Source organism: Tamandua tetradactyla, chromosome 4 (assembly GCF_023851605.1).
Source record: "Tamandua tetradactyla isolate mTamTet1 chromosome 4, mTamTet1.pri, whole genome shotgun sequence".
In the NCBI taxonomy this organism is placed as follows: domain Eukaryota; kingdom Metazoa; phylum Chordata; class Mammalia; order Pilosa; family Myrmecophagidae; genus Tamandua; species Tamandua tetradactyla.
Window position 1 is genome coordinate 61,449,597 of NC_135330.1, and position 22,955 is coordinate 61,472,551.

The following is a 22,955-nucleotide window of genomic DNA, read 5'->3' on the forward strand; positions in this document are numbered from 1 at the left end:
CCCTATGGAGAGGCCTAAAATGGTAAAGAAGAGAAACCTTCAGCCAAAGTTAATCAGCTCAGCTGCCGCACAAATTCTGACCTTCAGAAAAACACATAAGTTCATATGTTCAGTGTTTTATGTTACTAAATTTTAGGATAATTTGTTATACAGCGGTAAATAACTATTTCTGAGAGCTAGATGGGGGTGGTTGCAGGACTCTTTTAAAATCAGGTCTTCTGTCAAAATGTCTGTCTTTAAACAGCTATATTGACTGGAGTCACTTTGATAGGTGTTTCCTTTTCCTGACATGGTTGATTTTCACATGGCCAACTCTTTCTTATCATTCAGCTTTCCCCAGGAAAGCCCTCTGGCTCCCTGACCCAAGTATTGCTCCTGTCACACATTCTCATGCCTTCCTGCAGTCATTCTTGCAAAGCATTTATTACTCTGATATTTGTGTTTGCTTGATTTTACTGTTTACCCCTCACTGGAATGGAAGTTCCATGAAAACAGGGAACTTTTCTGTCTTGCTCAGCACTGTATTCTCAGCACCCAAAAAAGTACTTGGCATAAATAAATGAGCCCAACCTGTTCTCATTCTCTGTCATCACTTCCTTACATGCCATCTTTCCTGTCATATGGAACCACTTGACATTTCTTTTCAGTCATTCTGTTTCACACATTGTTCTTTCTCCTAGAATGTCTTTCCCCCTTCTTCCTCAGTTAACTAAGACCTACACATCTTTTAAGAAAGTTCAGCCACCTGAGTCAGGTGCTCCACAGTGCTCTCATAGAATCTATTGCTTTTCCTTCAAAAAATAACATTTACCATCTGTTTGTGCAATTGTCTGTTCAAGTGCCTGTACCCCAGCAGATGTTGAGCTCTTGAGAGCTGGAGCTGTGTCTCTATCACCATTGTATCCCTTAGGGACCTGGCATGGAGTTCTGAGCCTGTGGCAGTACTCAGTGAGTATTTACTGAATAGACAGATGAGTGAAAACAGATGAGAAGTCCCTGTGAGAAGTGCCCTTGCCCCTCAGAGCCTGCTCCCTGCTGGGTGAGGAAGAGGTAGGATTCACTCTGCACTTCTTTCATCCTAGTGTCCAAATGTAAATAAAACTCACTTCCGTGAAATGATCCTTGAGAGAGTCATGTGAACTTGTGGGCACTGGAAATAGTCTTGTGGAGTGGATAAGGGAGTGACCTCAGCTCTTTTCTCGAGGTGAACATGTTGCTGCTTCACCCATCCTTCACACTAGATTAAATACTCATCTGGGTTCTATGGAACTTCAAGGGTATTGGTGTTACCAGATCTGTGTTCTTAGGTTCTTGGCCATGCTGCAAGAAAGAATTCAAGAGGACAGCATTTACTTTATTTTCAAAATATTTTATTGAGAAATATCCACACAGTACAGTCGAACCATATTATACAATCAATGATTCACAATATCATCACATAGTTGTATATTCTTCACCATGATCATTTTTTTTTTATTAATCAAACAAATCCACATACAACACGAACATTCTTAATAAATGAGCATTCCATACTTGGTGTGTAATCAGTGGCTGACAGTGTCATCACATAGTTGTATATTCATCACCATAATCATTTCTCAGAACATTTACATCACTCCAGAAAAAGAATTAAAAGGAAAAAAGAAAAAAACTCATACATACCATACCCCTTACCCCTCCCTCTCATTGACCACTAGTATTTCCCTCTATTCAATTTATTTTAACATTTATTCCCCCTATTATTTATTTTTAATCCATATGTTTTACTCATGTGTCCATACCATAGATAAAAGGAGCATCAGAATAAGGTTTTCACAATTACACAGTCACACTGTGAAAGCTATATCATTACACAATCATCCTAAAGAAAAATGGCTACTGGAACACAGCTCTACAGTTTCAGGTACTTCCCTCTAGCCTCTCTAATATACCTTATACTAAAAAGGGGTTATCTATATAACGCGTAAGAATACCCTCCAGGATAACCTCTGTACTCTATTTGATGCTCTCAGCCATTGACACTTTGTCTCATTTCTCTCTTCCCCCTTTCAGTTGAGAAGGTTTTTCTCAATCCCTTGAGGCTGAGTCCCAGGTCATTCTAGGATTTCTGCCCCACGTTGCCAGGAAGGTCCACACCCCTGGGAGTCATGTCCGACGTAGAGAGGGGGAGGGCAGTAAGTTTGCTTGCTGTGTTGGCTGAGAGATAGGCCATATTTGAGCAACAAAAGAGGTTCTCTGGGGGTGACTCTTAGGTCTAATTTTAAGTAGGTTTAGTCTATCCTTTGAGGGGATAAGTTTCATATGAACAAACCCCAAGATTGAGGGCTCGGCTTATTGATTTTTTTATCTTCACCACAGCACAGATTATGAAGGTAGAATCCTTTATTAAGGATGCATGTGAGAGAACATCAGGTGCTCTCATAGGAAAACAGGTGAGAGGTGAGAGGTCCTGGCACTGTGGGGCAATCTGTTTTTATAGATTTTTGTTCCTTTTGTAATTTATTAACTATTTTACTACCTTCCCCTTTTCCCTCCTTCATTGATGCTTGAGCATAGATGACTCACTCAGGTGGGGCCAACTGGTGCCCAGGTGCTGTTTATTGTTATTCTTCTCAGGGATATCTTTCTCTTTGCGGCCTGACCACTTCTTGGATTTTTGCCTTTTGCTCATCAGCCAGTCAATACCTAATTCTAACCCTACCTCATCAGTACCTCTTTGCTCCCTTGTGGACTACTACATTACTGGAATCACAGAAAGTGATGTGTTCTGACTTGTACTCCTTCCATATGATCACTGGGAGGCCAAGGGAGAGGTGGTGGCATTAGTGATAGGAAGGTATGAATAAATTAGGAAGCATAAACAATATAGAGGAAAACAAAGAAAGCAGAAGAGGAGAGTGTCAACTGCTGGTTTGTATGATTTAGACTCTCCCACTTCCTTAACACAGCATCCTGTATGCACAACATTCCCCTTCCCCAAATTAAAAAGCCCTTTCTCCCCAAGAGAGCCTCTTTTGTTGCTCAGATGCAGCCTCTCTCTCCGGCCAACACAACAAGCAAATTTACCACCCTCCCCTGTCTACGTGGGACATGACTTCCAGGGGTGTGGACCTTCCTGGCAACATGGGACAGAAATCCTGGAATGAGCTGAGACTCGGCATCAAGGGATTGAGAAAACCCCTAGAATGAGCTGAGACTCAGCATCAAGAGATTGAGAAAATCTTTTCCACCAAAAGGGGGAAGAGTGAAGTGAGACAAAGTGTCAATGGCTGAGAGATTCCAAACAGAGTCGAGAGGTTATCCTGGAGGTTATTCTTACGCATTACATAGATATCACCTTGTTAGTCAAGATGTAGTGGAGAGGCTGGAGGGAACTACCTGAAAATGTGGAGCTGTGTTCCAGTAGCCATGTTACTTGAAGATGATTGTATAATGATATAGCTTTCACAATGTGACTGTGTGTGAAAACCTCGTGTCTGATGCTCCTTTTATCTACCTTATCAACAGACGAATAAAACATATGGAATAATGATGAATAATAGGGGGAACAAATGTTAAAATAAATTTAGAGTGAAATGCTGGTAATCGGTGAGGGGGGGGTGGGGGAGTAATGGTATGTATGAATTTTTTTCTGTTTTCTTTTTATTTCTTTTTCTGAAACGTTCCAAGAAATGATCATGATGATGAATATGCAACTATGTGATGATATTGTGAATTAGTGATTATATATGTAGAATGGAATGATCAAAAGTTAACGAATGTTTGCGTTTGTTTGGTGTTTTTTTTTGGTATTTAAAAGAAAAAACAAAAAAAATAAATAAATAAATAAAAAGTCCTTTCTCAGAACAAAAGGCCTGGTGGAAATCGTGGGAATATGGCAGATTAAGAAGCTGTAGAAATGAGCTCCTCCAACCAGAACAACTATTTAACAGGCAGGAACTGTCTGAATCAACTAGTTTGAAACTCTGGAGACCAGTAGAACATTGTATAGCATCCAGGGAAGAGCAGAAGGAAGAGGCTGGTAAATAAAGGGTAAATGCCAATAAATTTGCCACATAGGCAGTTATTGTTGCCAGCCCCCCACTCCTGTGGCAGGCAGCAGTGGCATCCAGCCCCTGGCACAGAGTTCTGGTGCCAAGGAGGGGCACAAAAGTCCATTTTCTCAAGATCCAGGTGGGTGTGGGCTGATTGCGGATCACGGCTTTCAGTGAGCTGTCAGGTCACTGGGGGCCTGGCTGTGAGGGCCTTCATGGTTCCATCCTGCCCGGATAAAGGTAGTGGAGGAGAAGGAAAGCAGTATGCTTCCCCAGAGCTGTGGAGGACAGTTGAAGGGCTGCATTAGCCAGGCGGGGGACAAGTCAAGTAAGTGCAGCTTTGGGAGCTGGGAAGAAGCTCCTGGCACCCTTCCTGGTCCTTTCCTCATCGCCTTTCCAGGGAAGTTTGGAGCCACTCAGTGCTCCCTTTGTGGCCTCTGGCCTTGCTCTGGGTGAGATACGCTGACTTGGGAAACTCCTCCCAGCACCCTCCCCTCCCAGAATTTGCCCTTCAGGCGAAAGCACCTAGACACAAGGAAAGCAGTGTAAGAAGCAATTAAGGTAGATGACCTGGGGAAAAGGCTTACCTGATTGAAGTCCTGCAGTGGAGGACCCGGGGAAGGGAGATCTGGTGCCTGGGAAGTAGAGGGCGCATCCAAACTCCTGCAAACAGAGGAACGAATAAGACCACTAGCAAGCACGAGCCCAGGAGAAGACACAGGCCTGTTACCGGACAAAGGCAGTGGATTTTCTGCTTGATGTGTCCCAATGACCAATTCCTGAATCACCAGGGTTTCAAAAACAGAAAATGTTTATTGCTAGATGCAAAGCAGGGGACCAGATGGCCTCTCGGCCCCCAAATCTGTCTCTCCAAACTGCAGTAATTCTGATAGTTTTATAGTATCAAATAATGGGCAGGTTTTAGAATAATGAGCACAGTGGCCCCAGATGATGTAATTAGACGTGATCTAATTATTGAGCATGCACAAATTGAGTACATGCTTAGTCACAGAACATATGTAAGAAAATAGCAACCTTAACATGATGAAGGGCATGAGTTTTAGTATTATAATGAGATGCAGATGAATTATAGGCTCAAGTCTAAGCTATTGTACATCAGACAGGTCCATTTTAGTTAGGTCGAGCTTCATTATCAAGATAACTTTGGACTTGGAGTGGGTTAGTTCTGGGCTGACTGAAGACCCTTCATTAATAAACATTCAGGGCTGTCTTTAGTAATTGTAAGATTCTAAAGTCGAGAAACTGGATAAATGGGTACAAGTGAAGGTTAGTAACAAAGTTTTTTCAATCACAGGGGCACAAGTTAAAGGTTATAAAATCATCAAAGGTCAAGACAACTAGATTACAGTTTGACAATTTCAGCTATTTTCTTCTAGGTAGTTTAAAACACTTAGAAAATAAAATGAAATATCTATACAATGATTTAATAATCATAGTCATTTGTTAATTCCTAAACTGTCAGTTACAGGCCCAGGAAAGACAGAAAGGATCCTGTACTTTGTATTCTCCTTAGGCTGACCTTCCAGATAGGAGGGCTGAACTCTGACAGAGAGCACCAGCCAATGCAAAGCGAGTTTGCAAAGACAGTGAAAGTATTTTTAACCTAGATTTGCTTGATTTTTTTAGGTCCTGACATTCAAGAAAATCTAGGTTATATCACCAGTTTGTCATGCACTCAATACACAAACATCTCAGGGAGTAAATACCAGAGTATTCAGTGTACAAAGACATACTTTGTAATAAGTACAAAAAGAAAGTGAGGGGACAGAGGGAATAGGAACAATCTATGTGTATACTATTGAAATCAAGTTGGTATCACAATAAATATGATTGTTATATATTTAGGATGTTAAATTTAATGTCATGATAATCACAAAGAAACTATATTAAAAATATATAGACAGAAATGCGAACAGACTTAATACGTTAAAATATCAAAGAATCAAATAAATATAATAGTAGGCATTATGAAAGTAAGGAACATAAAAGATACAAGACTTACAAAAGCTAGACAGCAAAAAAGTAGAAGAAAGTCTGGCATTATCAGTAGTAAATTTGAATGTAAATGATTAGAGAATTTAAATGTAAATGGATTAAACTCTCCAGTCAAAAGGCAGATTGGCACAAGGGGAAAGAAAGTGTGACCCAACTACATGCTGTTTACAAGAGACTCAACTTAAATTCAAAGACATAAGTAGGTTGAAAGTGAAATGATAGAAAAAATATATGCCATGGAAGTAGTAACCAAAACCTGAAATAGCTATACTAATATCAGATAAAATAGACTTTAATTTAAAAAATGGTCATTATATACTAATATACTAATAAAGAGGTCAGTTGAAAAGGAAGAGGTAAAAATTATAAATATATGCACCTAACGGCAGAGTCCCAAAATATATGAAGCAAATACTGACAGATTGAATAGAGAAATAGACAGTTCTAAATTAATAGTAGGAGACTTTAATACACCACTTTCAATAATGAATAGAACATCTAAACAGAAGATTAATACAAGATTTGAACGATACTCTAAACCAACTAGACCTAACAGATACATATAGAACACTTCACATAACAGCGACAAAAAGCATAATCTTCTTTAGTGCCCATGGATCACTCTCCAGTAGAGACCATATCTTAGGTCACAAAACAAATCTCAATAAATTTTCAAAAATATTGAAAACATAACATGTATATTTTCCAACTAAAATGGAATGAAGCTAGAAATATAACATAGGGAGGAATGGGCAATTCACAAATACTTGGAAATAAAACAGTAAACTCCTAAACAACCAATTGATCAAAGAGGAAATTACATGGGAAATTAGGAAATATCTTCAGGCAAATGAAAATGAAAATACAACATACCAAAATATGTGGGATGAAGCAAAGGCAGGGCTGAGAGGGAAATTTATAGCTCTAAATGATTACATTATAAAAGAAGAAAAATTTCAACTCAGAAACCTAACCTCAAAACTGGAAAAACTAGAAAAAGAAGAGCAAACTAAACTTAAAGTGAGCAGAAGGAAGGAAATAAAGATCAGCGCACATATAAAAGAAATAGAGAATATTTCTAAAAAACATAAAACAATAAAGGGAATCATCAAAACCCAAATCTCTTTCTTTGAAAAGATTCATTAAATTGACAAACCTTTAGACATATGAAGAAAAAAAGAGAGAGAACACAGATAAAGAAAGTCAGAAACGAAATGGGTACATTACTACCGACCCCACTGAAATAAAGAAGACTATAAGAGGATACCATGATCAACTGTACACCAACAAGTGAGATGCCCAAGACAAAGTGGATGAATTCCTAGAAACACACAAACTACCATCAGTGACTCAAGAAAATATGGAAAATCTCAACAAACTATAAAGAGATTGAATCAGTCATCAAAAACCTCCCAACAAAGAGAAGCCCAAGACCATACAGCTTCATAGGACAATGTTGCCAAACCTTCCTAGAAGAATTAACACCAATCCTGCTCAAACTCTTCCAAAAAACTAAAGAAGTGTGAGTACTCCCTAACTCATTTTACGAGGCCTAAATCGTGCTCATATAGAAGCCAGACAGTGTTACTACAAGAAAAGAAACTTACAGACCAATATCCCTTATGAATATAGATACAATAATCCTCAAAAGAACGCTAGCAAACTGAATCCGACAGCAGTTTGAAAGAATTAAACACCACGATCAAGTGGGGCTTATCCCAGGCATACAAGGGTAGTTCAATGTAAGAAAATCAATAAATATAATGCACCACATTAATAGAATGAAGGCAAAAAAACCACACGATCCTCTCAATTGATGCAGAAAAGGCATTTAACGAAATCCAGCGCCAGTTATTGATAAAAACACTTAGAAAACTAGGAATAGAGGAGATTTCCTCAATGTCATAAAGGGCATATCTGAAAAACCCACTGGTAACATCACACTTTATGGCAAAACACTGAAGGCTTTTCCTCTAAGATCAGGAACAAGACAAAGATACTCACTGTCACCACTGTTATTCAACATTGTACTAGAAGTTCTAGCCAGGATAATTAGGCAAGAAAAGAAAATAAAAGGCTTACAAATTGGAAAGGAACAAGTCAAACTTCCTCTATTGCAGATGACATGAACCTATCTACAGAAAATCCTGAAAAATCTACAACAAAGCTTCTAGAGCTAGTATATGAATTCGGCAACATACTGAGGTACAAAATCAACACCCCCAAATCAGTAGTGCTTTTGTACACTATTAGTGAACAATCAGAAGAGGAAATCAAGAAAAAAAATTCCATTTAAAATAGCAACTAAAAGAATAAAATATGTAAGAATAAATCTAAGGATGTAAAGAAATGTGCAGAAATCTACAGAACATTTCTAAAACAAATCAAAGACCTAAATAAATGGAAAGATATTCTCTGTTCATGGATTGGAAGACAAAATATAGTTAATTTGGGTACTCCCAGAAAGCACCCAAAGTGACTTACAGATTCAATATAATCCCAATCAAAATGTCAACAACTTTCTTTGCAGAAATTGAAATGTCAATCACTACATTAATGTGGAAGGGTAAAGGGCAGAATAGTCAAAGCCATCTTGAAAAAGAAGAACGAAGTTGTGGGGTTCACACTTCCTGATCTTAAAACACATTAAAAAGCCACAGTAATCAAAACAGCTTGGTATTGGCACAAGAGCAGAGAAATAAACAAATGCTATCAAATTATGAGTTCGGTAATCAGCCCTTGTATTTATGACCAACTGATTTTTGACAAAGGGGTAAATACCATTCAATTGGGAAAGGAATACAATTCAGTTGAAAAAACTGAATATCCGTTTGTAAAGGAATGAAAGAAGAGCCCTACTTCACACCATATAAAAAAATCAATTCAAAATGGATCAAGGACCTAAATATAAGAGCCAGAACTATAAAACCTCTAGAAGAAAACACAGGAAAGTATCTTCAGGACCTTGTGTTAGGCAATAATTTCTTAGACTTTACACCCAAAGCCTAAACATGAATGAACCTTGAAGACATCATGTTGAGTACAATAAACCAGACATAAAAGGACAGATAGCATAGGATCTCACTGATATGAAATAATTAGAACAAGCAAACTCATAAGAGTTAGAATCTATAATATAGCGACCAGGGGATGGGGAGGAGAAGGGAAAAAGGAGTTAAGGCCCAAATCAGAGTTTCTATTTGGGGTTATGGCAAAGTTTCCGTAATGGATGGTGGTGATGGTAGCACAACATTGTAAATGAAATTTTTTTTTTTGGCATGGACAGGCGTCAGGAACTGAACCCGGGTCTCTGGCATGGCAGATGAGAGTTCTGCCACTGAGCCACCAAAACGCCGCCCTGTGAATGTAATGAACAGCACTGAATTATATATTTGAATGTGGCCAAAAGGGTTAAGTTGCATATATGTTACTAAAATAAAAATTAAAGAAACAAAACAAAACAAGTCCTTGGAACTATGCAGTATAAACCACGAACCCTAAGTTAAACCATGAACAATAGTAAATAGTACAATTATAAAAAATGTACTTTCTTCGGTTGTAACAAATGTACCTCACTAATGCAAGTTGTTATTAATAGGGTAGTATATGGGAACCCTGTGTTTTATGCACAATTTTTCTGTAAACCCACAACTTCTCTAATAATATAATAATAAAAGAACAAAAGGCCTGTCCCTGAAAGCACTTATTTAACAATAATAATGGCAAAACACACAAGGTACAAAAACATTTTTCTACAAAAATTTTCCTATTCAATTCAACAAATATTTATTTTCCTGAAAAAGCAGAGATATATAAAGAAACAGAAACATGTGGGGCTTTTTCTCTTGTTTTTGACTGAAAAGCCTATAGGCACAACCAGCGGACAACACTGCCCCAGCGAACTGAAGCACAATAGGAAAACGTTTTTTAAATAGAAAAGAACATTAATATATAAATAAAGCAAGGTAATTTTAAAACAGTGGGGCCTCAGCACTAAAGTTGGGGGATGGGTCTCAGGCTCTCAGGCAATTTGTGACCGTCTTTGCTTGGGCTGCTCCGGGAATATAGTTTAATCCACAGCTAGCCTCCTTCATCTCATTAATAAAAAGTGTGATATGGGGACAAATATAGAAATATCATCAATAAAATATATCTAAGCTGGAAAAAAATGTTAAAAATAATATCTAGAACAAATGGGAGTCCAGAGAGTCGGCTTTGGATGAAGGAAGCACACTTAACTAGAAGAGAGATATCCACTTTCCTTCCCGTGCCTCAGTTTTGTCCTCTGTAAAATGGATTAATGATGTGTACCGTTCTGTCAGGCTCCAAAGGGCTGGAGTTCTAAAGGGGTCTGTTCAAGAACCCAGGATCAATCACGCTGGAGAGATATGGCATTCCATGAGAAACCTCCGGGGTAACTCCATCAGAAAAAGACAGTGAACATACTCCCAGCTAAATGAACTGGGGCCATAAATCTATTCTAAGGAAAATCAGTGGGCCAGGCCCAAATCTTAGCAGGAGTTTTTAACCCACGTGCCATGATCTTTTGCAGTTTTTAATCATTCTGCAACATTTCTTTTTGCTACAGCTGTGAATACCTATATATTTTAGTGGTGTCTGCCTTGCAGCATGCAGACCTGGGTAAGTTGTGTGAGATGGTAAAGAGTAAGGTACTTGCTGCCAAGGCAAAACCTCCTGAAAGAGGCATTGCAGAAGAAGGAATGAAGTTGTGAGGCACGCAACTTGGTGAAAGAAGCTTGAGGACAGTATTTTGAAGGAAATGTCAGAAACAAAAAGACAAACACTATCATGCCTCACTTATATGGGCTAATTATAATATACAAAGTCAGAGAACTGAAACTGAGAGCATAGGTTATCAGGTTAAGACCTAAGGTAAAAGCTCCTAGGTTGTAAGCTCTTACAGTAGTCACATCTTTTCTGGAGTTGTAATTGTTATTTCTAAATTTTGAGATGCTGAGCTGTTTTTGTATAACCCAATCATTCCCTGGAACTTCGGGTATTTATGTGACACCTGAGACTCAGAGTTAGAGCTCTGAGGCAGTGAAGTCAGCTTCACTCTACACGGCAACTGTTTAAAAAATTGAAAAAGTGATCAGACTTCAACCAGTGATGTGAATGAAGCTGATCAGGATAGGACTAAGGTAAATCAGAATACAGGGTAAAGGATATGGTCTATATTTTAAAGCTTCAACTTCTGTGTAAGTTCAAAGGAAGAGATGTATATTTGGTACAAAATTTTAATTTTTTGTAGCACACTAATTTAACTTGTATGGTCAGTTTACTCAAACACCACAATTACATGGAATCTTGAATAGGGGGTGAGATCTTGTTGTTTTTATAGGTTAATGTGATGCCCCAATACATCCCAATGTAATTTGGGCAGAGAATAAAAAAATATTTGCAAAGTCTCCTTGAGGGACTGGGGAGAGAGGAGGAGCAACTGATTTAAGAGACCAAACCCTTGATCTTGATGCTTGCCCCTGTGAAATCTATTCCTGCAAAGGAGAAGCTAAGCCTACTGAGAATTATGATTAAGAATCACCCCCCAGAGAATCTCTTTTGTTGCTCAGATGTGGCCTCTCTCTAAGCCAACTCAGCAAATGAGCTCACTATCCTCCCCGCTATGTGGGACATGACTCCCAGGAGTGTAAATCTCCTTGGCAACGTGGGACAGGACTCCTGGGGATATAGCCAGGACCCAGCATTACGGGGTTGAGAAAGCCTTCTTAACCAAATGGGAAAAAGAGAAATGAGATGAAATAAATTTCAATGGCTAAGAGATTTCAAACAGAGTCAAGACGTGATCCTGGAGGTTATTCTTATGCATTATATAGATATCCCTTTTTAGTTTTTAGTGGATTAGAATACCTAGCAGGATGTACCAGAAACTGTTGAACTCAATTCCAGTAGACTTGATTCTTGAAGATGATTGAATAAGTATATGGCTTTTACAATATGACTATGTGATTGTGAAAACCTTGTGGCTGAGGCTCCCTTTTCCCAGGGTATGGACAGATTAGTAAAAAGTACATATAAAAAAAACAAAAAAGCAAATAAATAACTGTGGCAGGGATAACATATTAAAATACTGGGTAGAGTGCAATACTAGCAATGAGAGGGAGGAATAAGGGATATGGGATATATGAGTTATTTTTTAAATTTCTATATCTGGAGTGATGAAAATGTTCTAAAAATGATCATGGTGATGAATACACAACTATGTGATGATACTGTGAGCCATTGATTTTATACTTTGGATGGACTGTATGGTGTGTAAAGATAGCTCTCTCTCTCTCTCTCTCTCTATATATATATATATGTATATATATATATATTTAAAAGAGACATTGCAGAACATGTAGTACTTTCTCAAGGATGGTGTCAGAGAGAGAGAGAGATGCACTGTACCCCAACAGGCACACTCTGGGTGAACAGCAGACAACTGCAGATGCTTTTATGGATACTCTGCATCTATGCATACCACGGCAGTGATTATACTCTAATTATGCTGCCTTGTTTGTTATGGTTTTGAGTTTTTTTCGTCCCTTCAAGTATACTACCAAGAATCGCAATATTGGCAAATGTGCCATGGACGCTATTGAGTGCTCTTAGGTAGGAGGGATTTCCCAAGGGCAGCTTTCCCCACGCTCTTACCTTACTGCCCAGAGAATTAGGACCCCCACGTCTCCCTCCAGTTTTCTTCCGGGCCTGAAGCACTTGCCTGTCTCAGCAACTTCACCTTCTCTTTCCCTATTCTGGACCAGATAAATTGAGAGGAGACCCGTCGTATCCTCTCCCTCCACCCCATGGACACGTTGGTGATTTTGTGGAGGCCATTTGTGGCTTAATTACTTGCAGATCTTCTTTCTCTTCTGGGTATCCCAAAGTCCAAAGACTTCAGATAATTAAGCCTGGAGGGAGAGGGAGGAAGAGACCCACCCTCTAGGCCTTTGGAATCAGCTGGGCAATTAGGTCATAACTGATCTTTATTGTTGCAGATGAAGATTATTTATCCCATTCCCAGAGGAGTGTGTCACCCGCCTGCCCCACCCCCAGCTCTCCAAAGCTGAACTGCTTCCAGCCTGGAACCCAGGCTGTTCCGCGCCTCCAAGGTGGAAGGGGCGTGTGGGGAGAGACACTGACTGGGCTGTTTACTCTTTTTCTCTCCTCCTCTGGCGCCTCCGACACTGTCCCCAGCTGAGGCTTCAAGTGCATTTTCTCACTCTCCCTTTTACTGCTATGCCTTTTGACTTTCTGCCCCTCTCATCAGCTGGGTCCCTTGGATCAGTCCTTCTGGAGGCCTGGAAAAATCAGCCTGGAACCAAAGCCCAGGGTCGGGAACCAATGAGGGACGTCCCCGTGGCAGCTGCCACCTCCGAGTTCCTGAGAGCTTTCCCAGGCATGTCGTGGAAAGGAAGAGGGGCGGGAGGAAGGATGTTCCCTGAAAACACATTTAGATTTCCCAGTGGAGGAACATGGGGGAGGGTTGAAGACAGGACCATGAGCTACACTGGACATCCAGCTCCACTCTGTCCCGGAAATATGGAGAGGCCCGCTGGAAGAAATCCTCCCTGAAAAGGAACTGGAAAGAGAATACATTCTTCCAGCACAAATAAATCTTGAAGGACTATCCCCGGACAGTAGAGATTAATTATAGTATTTTTTTGTGACAATAGTACATTTTATTTTTATAGAGTACTTTAAACATTATTACTGATTTCATTTTACTCATAAGCATGACTTCATCTGTCCCAGACTATGAGGCAGAACAGAGATGAACTCCAGTTCAAAACAGGAGAACTGGGAGCAAGAGCAGCTAAGGAACTTTGCCCAAGTCAAAACCAGAACCGAGTCCCTGACTGTTCACCTCTGATCCACCATGCAGGTTCATTGTGACAAATGGGGGTCTCCTCTGGGGGACTGAAACTTTCACCTGTAGAGTGGAAATACCCTGGTAAGACCACATGGAGATACACAGCCTCCCCGGACAAGGAGACTCAAGGTCTCCTGAGCACTGAGGCAGCAGGTCTGTCCTGGGTCCACCATGCCACCTGGCTCTAGAGCAGACGCCCTCAGAATGAAGGCTGCACCGTGGCTATCCTTACTGTGCACCCACGTACCGCCAGGGTCTGTGCTGAGAGTCTAAGTGAATCATCCTCTTCATTCCCCCAGTGACCTGAGGAGACTGTCTCTGTTATTTTTCAGATGAGGCAGTGGGATCAGAGAAGTTAGCTTACCCTCGGCCACACAGCTGGCAAAGAGGCAAGAGTCTATGTTTGAACACCAGGACTGCCGGAACTCTAGAGCAGATGCCTTTTACTGTGAAAGTTAAAACTAAGCCACATGTCAGTATTTCCTGAGAAGGGAGCATGCCCCAAGCCCTTATGTATCATCATGGAAGGACAGGGGCATTGATAAGAGAAAGCAAAGAGCAGCAAAGATGAACTTAGTGTCAGAAAGCATGGGTGCTGCCAAGACCCTCAGATCACCTAGGGGTGACCACAGGGGCCAAATGAGGAACTGGAGGCTGAGAGGGAGGGAGCGGTTTGCCCTGCTTCGCATGGCAGCTCCTGAATTAAACCTGGGTTTCCTGGTTTCCAGACTCAGAGCTATGCCCTTGACACATGCGAGGTCACTGGCTGCATTTTCCTTCAGCTTCGTGGTTTTGTGCCTTGCCTGCCGTATCTGAGGCCGTCAGCTGGAATCCGTGATGATCACCTCTTTTCAACCTCCAAAAAAACTTCTTGGATTAACAACAACCCCCTTCTCCCCACCCGCCACCAAAGCCAGCAAGCAAAGAAGAAATTTCTGAAATTCTTAGTGAGATCTCTGAGTTATGGTCCTGTTACAGTGTCCACCTAGATAGATGCCTCTGTCCAACACATGCATCCCCAGGCCTGCTCCCTCTGTGGTGTTGGAAGAGGGCACAGAAACACCAGGAGCAGCGGTCCTCAGCCTGTCTGGAGCCCCAGTTCGGCTCCTAACCCTCAGAGGCTCAGAGATCAACTCTTTCCCTATCTGTAGGAATTGGATTCCAGTGCCCTCTATCTCACTGGCCACTACAGTCCCACCCACTCCCGTGTGGACCTCAGGTCTCTTGTCTCCTGCAGTCTGTGCCTGGGTTGGGACTGGATGGGGAGTGGGATGAGGGGTGCAGAGAGTCAGAGCAGCACCGGCGGGTCTTCCACAGACACTGCCTTGGTTCTTTGCTGGGTCATCACAGGCAAAAACAAAAAATGTCCTAATTTGTAACATTTGCTTATTTCCTTGGTGTAAAAAATCCATCCAATGGCCATTTGCAAGCTACCAATAGATTAATAATGAACTCACAAACATTGCTAAAAATGTAATACTTGGCTCTTGGGAGTTGGCATGGGCTGGCTTCAGCACACTATTGTCCTTTTTTATGCTGCCCACCCTTGGCTCCCAGATGTCCTTTACACAGGGGAAATTTTCAATTTTGTCTCAGTCTTTGACAGGTGTCTGATGAACAGTCTAGGAAAACCAAGTCCCAGACAGTACATCTCTCCAAGCCTCCAGTTTCCAGCCACAGGGGGAAGAAACAAACAAAGTAAAGCCTTGATGTCTAAAAGGTTTTTTCTTCTAAGGAGTTCAAAGCAGTTGCTGTGTCTGATCTTACTTTATCTCCTCAACACACCCTGGGGAAGTGGGGAAATGGGAGGAATGGCATCCCTCCCTGAAAGATGGGGACACTGAGGCTCAAAGAGGTTAGACAGTTTGTCCAAGGCTACCAGCAGGTTGAAGCTGCCCCAGATGCCTCCATCCTCAGCCTTGGGACCTTCTTCCCCAACTCCACCTTCTCATGACCCCAAAAGAGGAGGCAGATAGGGATGGAGAAGCATGAGCTCTCCCTGTGGTTTGCCCAGACGGAGCCCCATTCTCTATTTCCTAACTCTCCCAGTCTCAGACCACACACCCTTCGTGCCTCCAGGGTAGCTGGCCGACAGGTTTCCCTTTGGGGCTGTGCCAGCTGTCTCCGCTCATTAACAGGTCTGTTTCCAGGTGGATCCACCACAGGGTCATTAAAGCAATAAACAAGTTCCCTATTGTTGGTGGGCTGGACCTGGCACCCACTTGCTCCCTGCATTGTGCTGAGTTCCAGCGGGCCCACACAGCCCCTGAAACAATGCCTCACTTCCTCCCAGGAAGCCAGAGACCCGAGCCAGCCTCCTGCGTTTGCCCACGTGCTTGGCCAAGCCATTGTCTCCAAGTCGGACAGGTCCAGCCATTCCCATGACCAGGGTAATTGCATTCTCTTTGCAGACTACAAGTAGGAAGACAAGGGGCTGGGGACAAAGACCCATAGCTCCCCTGAGGACACTGTTGCCCAAATCCCCACAGCCCCTGGTCAGGAGTTCTTTGGCCCTCACCGCAGCCTTACCCTGGGACTGGGGTGCAAAGAAGACTCTGGAAACAATTGTGGAGCTGGAGCCCTAACCAAGCCTCCCAGCCTTCCAGGCCCCTCCACTTCTTTCTATGTTTGGCTGTGCTGTTTCCTACTTCTCTGAAGGGTTCATGCATATATCGCCAGAGAGGGTAGTGGCAATGAATTGGCCCATTCAATTATGTGAGCAACAAGATTATCCAGTTGCAGTCACTTGCCTGGTGGGGGAGTAACACATGGTCTGGCAAGCCAAAGATTTTCTTTCTCAAGGGATTCTAACAGGCATTTAACAGTGTAGTCCTTCTCATAGTTGGTTATGAGTGGGGCCTATGCCTTAAGTGCTGCCAATCTGGATTTCTTTCTTTCAAACATTTGGGATTCCTTAGATGGAATGATCCCTGCAATGGTTTGGAGGCTTTATGGACCCCAGAAAAGTATGTTCTTCTGTTGGTCCATTCCTGTGAGTGCAGCCCTATTGCAGGCCTTAGGCTATTTAGAGTAAGGTGAGATCCACCTCATTCAAGGTGGGTCTTAGTTCTCTTACTGGAGTCCTTTAAAAAAGAGGAGAGAGCAGGCCACGGTGGCTCAGCAGGTAAGAATGCTTGCCTGCCGTGCCTGAGGACCCGGGTTCGATTCCCGGTGCCTGCCCATGTAAAATAAAATAAAATAAAATAAAAATAAAAAAGAGGAGAAAGCACAGAGAAACCGCGAGAAGAAATTCAGAGAAACACCCAGAGAAGTTTACAGAAACAGCCACAGACAGAGAAGCCAGAAACCGAAGCAACAAAGCCTGTGAGAGAAGAAGAGGCAGTGTTGCCATGCGCCTTGCTATCTGACAAAGGGGCTCAAGATTGCTGGTAACCCAGTCTTCAGAGAAGGTATCCTCCTACTGATGCCTTAACTGGGACATTTTCACAACTCTAGAACTGTAGAGTTTTAAACCAGTAAATCCCCATTGTTAAAAGTCAGTCTGTTTCTGGTGTAGTGCATTTTGTCAGCATTAGCAAACCAAAACAATACCTCAGGGGAGGGATAAGACTTGGGACAGAGAGAGCTAGGATCCAAAATGAGATGAGACTCAGGGTGGGGAAGAGACCTAGAAGCTGAGGCCAGGGCTGTGGCACATCATGTGTGGACTAGGGAAAACCTGGTGCACCACAAGATAAGAAGTGTTGAAGTCTGAAGACAAAGGTGCCAGAGGCTCTGTGTGCAGTCTTTCACCTTTGCCAAGATCCAGCAAGAACTGGTGAGGCTGATGTATTTAGTAGAAGGCCAACTCTGCTGAACACAATTTGCTAAGGCTGCTCAACTTTGGCCCCAAGCCCGTACCTGGGGAATTATAGACAACATATTGAGAAAGCCAACTGCTAGACTCTAGGTTGTGGAGGCTGATGAAGAAAGATTCTGGCCGGGAGTGGGAAATGGGGAGGACATGCTAGAAAAGAGACCTTTCACAGAGAAAGGAGGCGCAGCTGGAGGATGGCTTGGGGTAGAGATATTGGCAACTTGCTGAAGGGGATGGAGGGCGCTCTCCTTTAATGTAGGACACAACAATGTTGCCTTTTTTTAATCTTTTAAAATTAACTTTGAGATATAATTTACTTAAAATAAAACACAGCATTTTAAAGTATACAGTTCATTATTTTTTTTGAAACATAATTCTTCAAAAAGGGTATCATAATAATTTAATTCCAGCCAATCCAAAGGCACTTTAAAACATATTTAACAATCTCCCAAGCCAATTAGAAAACTGGTTGATCCAACTCTCAAGTGCAAAGAAGTATGTCAATTTGTGCCAAGACTACTATCCTAGGAAGGCCTGGGTTGAACTTTTTTTTTTTTAATTTAAGAAGTTGTGGGTTTATAAAATAATCATGCATAAAATACAGGATTCCCATGTGTCACACCACCCCCAACACCTTGCATTGGTGAGGAACATTTGTTACAATTGATGACAGCATTTAAAAATAATTGTACTATTTTTTGAAACAGTAGTTTCCTTTGTTACAACTGATGAAAGATTATTAAAATTGTAGTATTATTTATCATCTACAATTTATAGTGGGTGATTTTTCCCCATGTACTACCCTATTATTAACACCTTGTATTAGTATTGTACACTTGATACAATTCATGAGAGGACATCGTTGTCCTTGTACTACTAACTATAGTCCATCTGTAACAGGGCTCACTGTGTGGTACAGTCCTATGTTTTATCTTTTAATTTTTATTCTAGTAATTATACATCCTAAAGTTTCCACTTTTACCCACATTCACCTCTGTAACAGTGATGTTGATTTCACTCACAACAGTGTGCTACCGTCACCACCATCCATTTCCACACTTTTACCATCAACACAAACAAAAATCCTGTATAAGTTAAGTACATAACTTCCCATTCTCTAACACCAACCTATCTCCTGGTAACCTAGATTCTAGACTCTAATTCTTTGAGTTTGCTTATTCTACTCAGTTCATAATAGTGAGATCACAAAGTTTTTGTCCTTTTGTGTTTGGCTTATATCACTCAACATAATGTCCTCAATGTTCATCCATGTGGTTGTATACACCAGGTCTTTGTTCCTTTTAATTGCTGGCTAATATTCCATTGTATGTATATAACACATTTTGTTTACCTATTCATCAGTTGATGGATGCTCAGATTGCTTCCATCTTTTGGGCTATTGTGAATAATGCTGCTATAAACATCAGTGTGAAAATATCTGTTCAAGTTCCTGCTTTCAATTCTCCAGGGTATAAACCTAGTAGCAGGATTGTTGTTCTGTACTTCACTTACTAAGGAACTGCCAAACTGTCTGCCACAGCAGTTGCACCATTTTATATTCCCACCAGCAGTGAATGATTTGTAGGATTTTTTTTATATATTCTGGGTAGTAAACCCTCATTGGCTATGTGGTTTCCAAATACTTTCTCCCATTGAGTAGATTGCCTTTTCACTTTCATGACAACATCCTTTGAGGTACAAAAGTTTTTAATTTGATGAAGTCCCATTTATCTATTTTTTTCTTTTGTTGCTTGTGCTTTGGGTGTCAAGCCTAAGAAACCATTGCCTAACATAAGAATTTGATTATGCTTCCCTACTTTTTCTTCTAGGAATGTTATACTTCTTATATTTAGGTCTTAGAGTCATTTTTGAGTTAATTTTTGTACGTGATGGAAGATAGGGGTCCTTTTTCATTCTTTTGCACATGGATATCCAGTTCTCCCAACACCACTTATTGAAAAGACTATTCTTCCCCAGTTGAGTGGACTTGGCAGATTTGTAAAAAATCAATTGACCATAGATAAGAGGGTCTATTTCTGAACTCTCAGTTTGAGTCTATTGGTCAGTATATCTATTCTTATAACAGTACCATGCTGTTTTAACCACTGTAGTTTGTAATATGCTTTAAAGTCAGAAAATGTGGGTCCTCCAACTTTTTTCATTTTCAAGATGTTTTTAGCTATTCAGAGCACTGTGTCCTTCTGTTTCGTTTTGATAATGCTGCTGGAATGCAAAAAACCAGAAATGGATTGGCTTTTACAATGGGGATTTATTAAGTTAAAATTTACAGTTCTTAGGCTATGAAAATGTCCCAATTTAAGGCATTGACAGGATAATACCTGAACTCTGAAGAAAGGCTGCTGGCACCTGGGACACCTGTGTCACATTGGAAGACACATGGTTGGCATCTGCTGGTCCTTCTCTGCCAGGTTTCACTGCTTTCAGCTTCTGGCTGCTCCATTTCTCAGCTTCTCTGGGTGCTTCTCTGAGTTTCGTCTCTTTGCTCCTCTGGGACTTCTCTCAGCTCTCTGGGTCTTTTCTGTGGTCCTTTACCCTCTTATAAAGGACTCTAGTATGTGCATTAGACCTATGCTCGGGCAGGCCTCAGACAAAATAATCTAATCAAAAGGTCCCATGTATAATAAATCTACCCCTACAGAAATGGATTTAAATAATGGGGTACATAACGGCTTCAAACCAATATACCTTCCGAATAAATTTAATAATTGGCTTTTTCATTTCTGCAAAATAGGCTGTTGGAATTTTCCTTGGAATTGCATTGACTCTGTGAATCAATTTGGGGAGAACTGACTTCTTAATGATATTTAGTCTTCCGATCCATTTACATGGAATGTTCTTCCATTTATTTAGATCATCTTTGATTCTTTTTTTTTTTTAGCAATGTTTTATAGTTTTTTTGCACACAAGTCCTTTACATCTTTGGTTAAATATTTTTCCTAAATATTAGATTCTTTGTTTTTGCTATTGTAAATGGAATCTTTCTCTTGATTTCCTCCTCGGATTGCTCATTACTAGTATATAGAAACATTGTGTGTTGATCTTGTATCCCACCACTTTGCTGAGCTCATTTATTAGCTCAAGTACCTTTATTGTAGATTTTTCAAGACTTCATATATATAGGCTCATTTCATCTGCACATACTGAAAGTATTTCAGTATTCTTTCCAATTTGGATACCTTTTACTTCCTTCTCTTTCCTAACTGCTCTGGCTGAAACTTCCAGCACAATGTTGAATAAGAGTAGTGATGGTGGATATCTTTGTCTTGTTCTAGATTTTAGAGGGAAAGCTTTCAGTCTTTCAGCATTGAATATGATGTTAGCTGTGGGTCTTCACACATACCCTTTATAATGTTGAGAAAGTTTCCTTCTATTCCTATTTTTCTAAATGCTTTTTTTTTCAAGAAAGACTGCTGGATTTTGTCAAATGCATTCTCTCCATCAATCAAGATGATCATGTGTTTTTTCCCCTTCATTTTGTTAAAATGATGTGTTATATTCATTGATTTTCTTAAGTTGAACCACCTTGCATACCTGGTATAAAGCCCACTTGATCCTGGTTTATAATTCTTTTAATATGCTGTTGGAATTGATTTGCAAGTATTTATTGAGAATTTTTGCATCTATATGCATAAGAGAAATTGGTCTGTAATTTTCTTTTCTTATAGTATTTTTATCTGGCTTTGGTACTGGAATAAAATTGGTCTCATAGAATGAGTTAGGTAGTGTACCCTCCTCTTCAAATTTTGGAAGAGTTTAAGCAGGGTTGGTATTAATTCTTCTTGGAATAATTGATAGAATTCCCCTGTGAAGCCATCAGGTCTTGAGCTATTTTGTTTTTGTTTTGCCTCTGTAGTTTTTTACACTCCTTTCATGGTCTCTAGCTGCTTTTGCCTGGAGGGCAAATTCCACAAGGAAGGTCACCCAGGAGAGGGCTTTTCCAAGTCAGTATTTCCCAGCCCAAACAGGGTCAGAGACCCATGAAGAGGGCAGAGACTGGCTCCAATGTGTCCTGGGGAGGGGATCAGGAATGGTGCCACAAGCCTCTTTAACAACTCCCCAGATTTGTGCTTTTTTGGTCTCCCTAGCAAATGCAGCCCTTCAGTTAACCATCCACTGGAGTCCTGAGGAAGCTCTGAGTCTTTACATTGCCACCATCTCTGCCCCCATTTAGGTGGGGCTGGAACAATGGTTGCTGCTGCCTTTGTCCAGGGTGGACTGAAACACCAACTCAGAGCTGGAACCCAGCGATGTGAATTTGCTAATCAAAAGCCATGATCTGATCTACCATGCTCACCCCTGTTCTTAGGGAAGAGGATTTTTATGTCCCTCTTTGTCCCCAGCAAGCTAGCCAGGGAGTAGACCCTCCTGCTTGTCCTTGGATGCTGTAAATGTCTTTCTGTCTCTGGAGCTCCCGAACAGTTGTTTCAGACAGGCCATGCCTGTTTAATACCTGTTTTGGTGGAAGGACTGAATCTTGGACTATCCTCTTCGGCTGCCTTCTTCCAAAATCCCCTCAGTGGGTTTTTTTAAATACATAAATCTATGTAACCACCACCACAATGAAGATACAGACATTTCCATCACCCCCCAAAAGTTCCCTTGTCCCCTTTGCATCCAGTTTCCCCTTAACCCCTACCCCCAGAAACCACTGATCTGTTTTCTGTTACTAAAGAATAACATTTTGCAAATTTGAGATTTTCATATAAATGGAACTATAGAATATATACTCATTTTGTATCTGGCTTCCCTCAGTTGATGCATGTATGAGTAGTTTCTTTTTCTTGCTGAATAGTATTCTATCAGTGGCTATACCAGAATTTGTTTATCTATTCGCCTGTTGATGGATGTTGATTTTTTCCAGTTTGGAGCTATTATGAATAAAGCTTCCATGAGCATTTGTATACAAACCTTTGTGGGTATATATTTTCATTCCTGTTGGGTAACGTGGTAAGTGTATGTTAATTTTCTAAGAAATGCTAAACTATTTTCCAAAGTGTTTGTAGCATTTTACACAATCTTCAGCAATGCATGAGAGTTCCAGTTGCTCCACATTCTTGCCAGTGCTGATTGTGTCCATGCTTTCTCTTTTAGCCACTCTAAGGCGAATGTAATAAAATCTCACTGTGGCTTTAATTTGAATTTCCTTGATACCTAATGATGTTGAACAACTTTT

The 22,955-nt window shown here is 40.8% G+C and overlaps 1 long non-coding RNA gene across 1 annotated transcript in view; it reads right to left on the reverse strand.

Moving 5' to 3' along the window:
• Nucleotides 1-3,898: 3,898 nt before the first annotated feature.
• Nucleotides 3,899-22,955, reverse strand: part of LOC143680910 (uncharacterized) — a 29,592-nt gene continuing 10,535 nt past the window's right edge. The window contains exons 5-6 of the long non-coding RNA XR_013174233.1: nt 4,622-4,697; nt 3,899-4,312 (exon numbers count right to left, since the gene is read on the reverse strand). This is a non-coding gene — a long non-coding RNA (uncharacterized LOC143680910). The remainder of the gene's footprint in view (nt 4,313-4,621; nt 4,698-22,955) is intronic.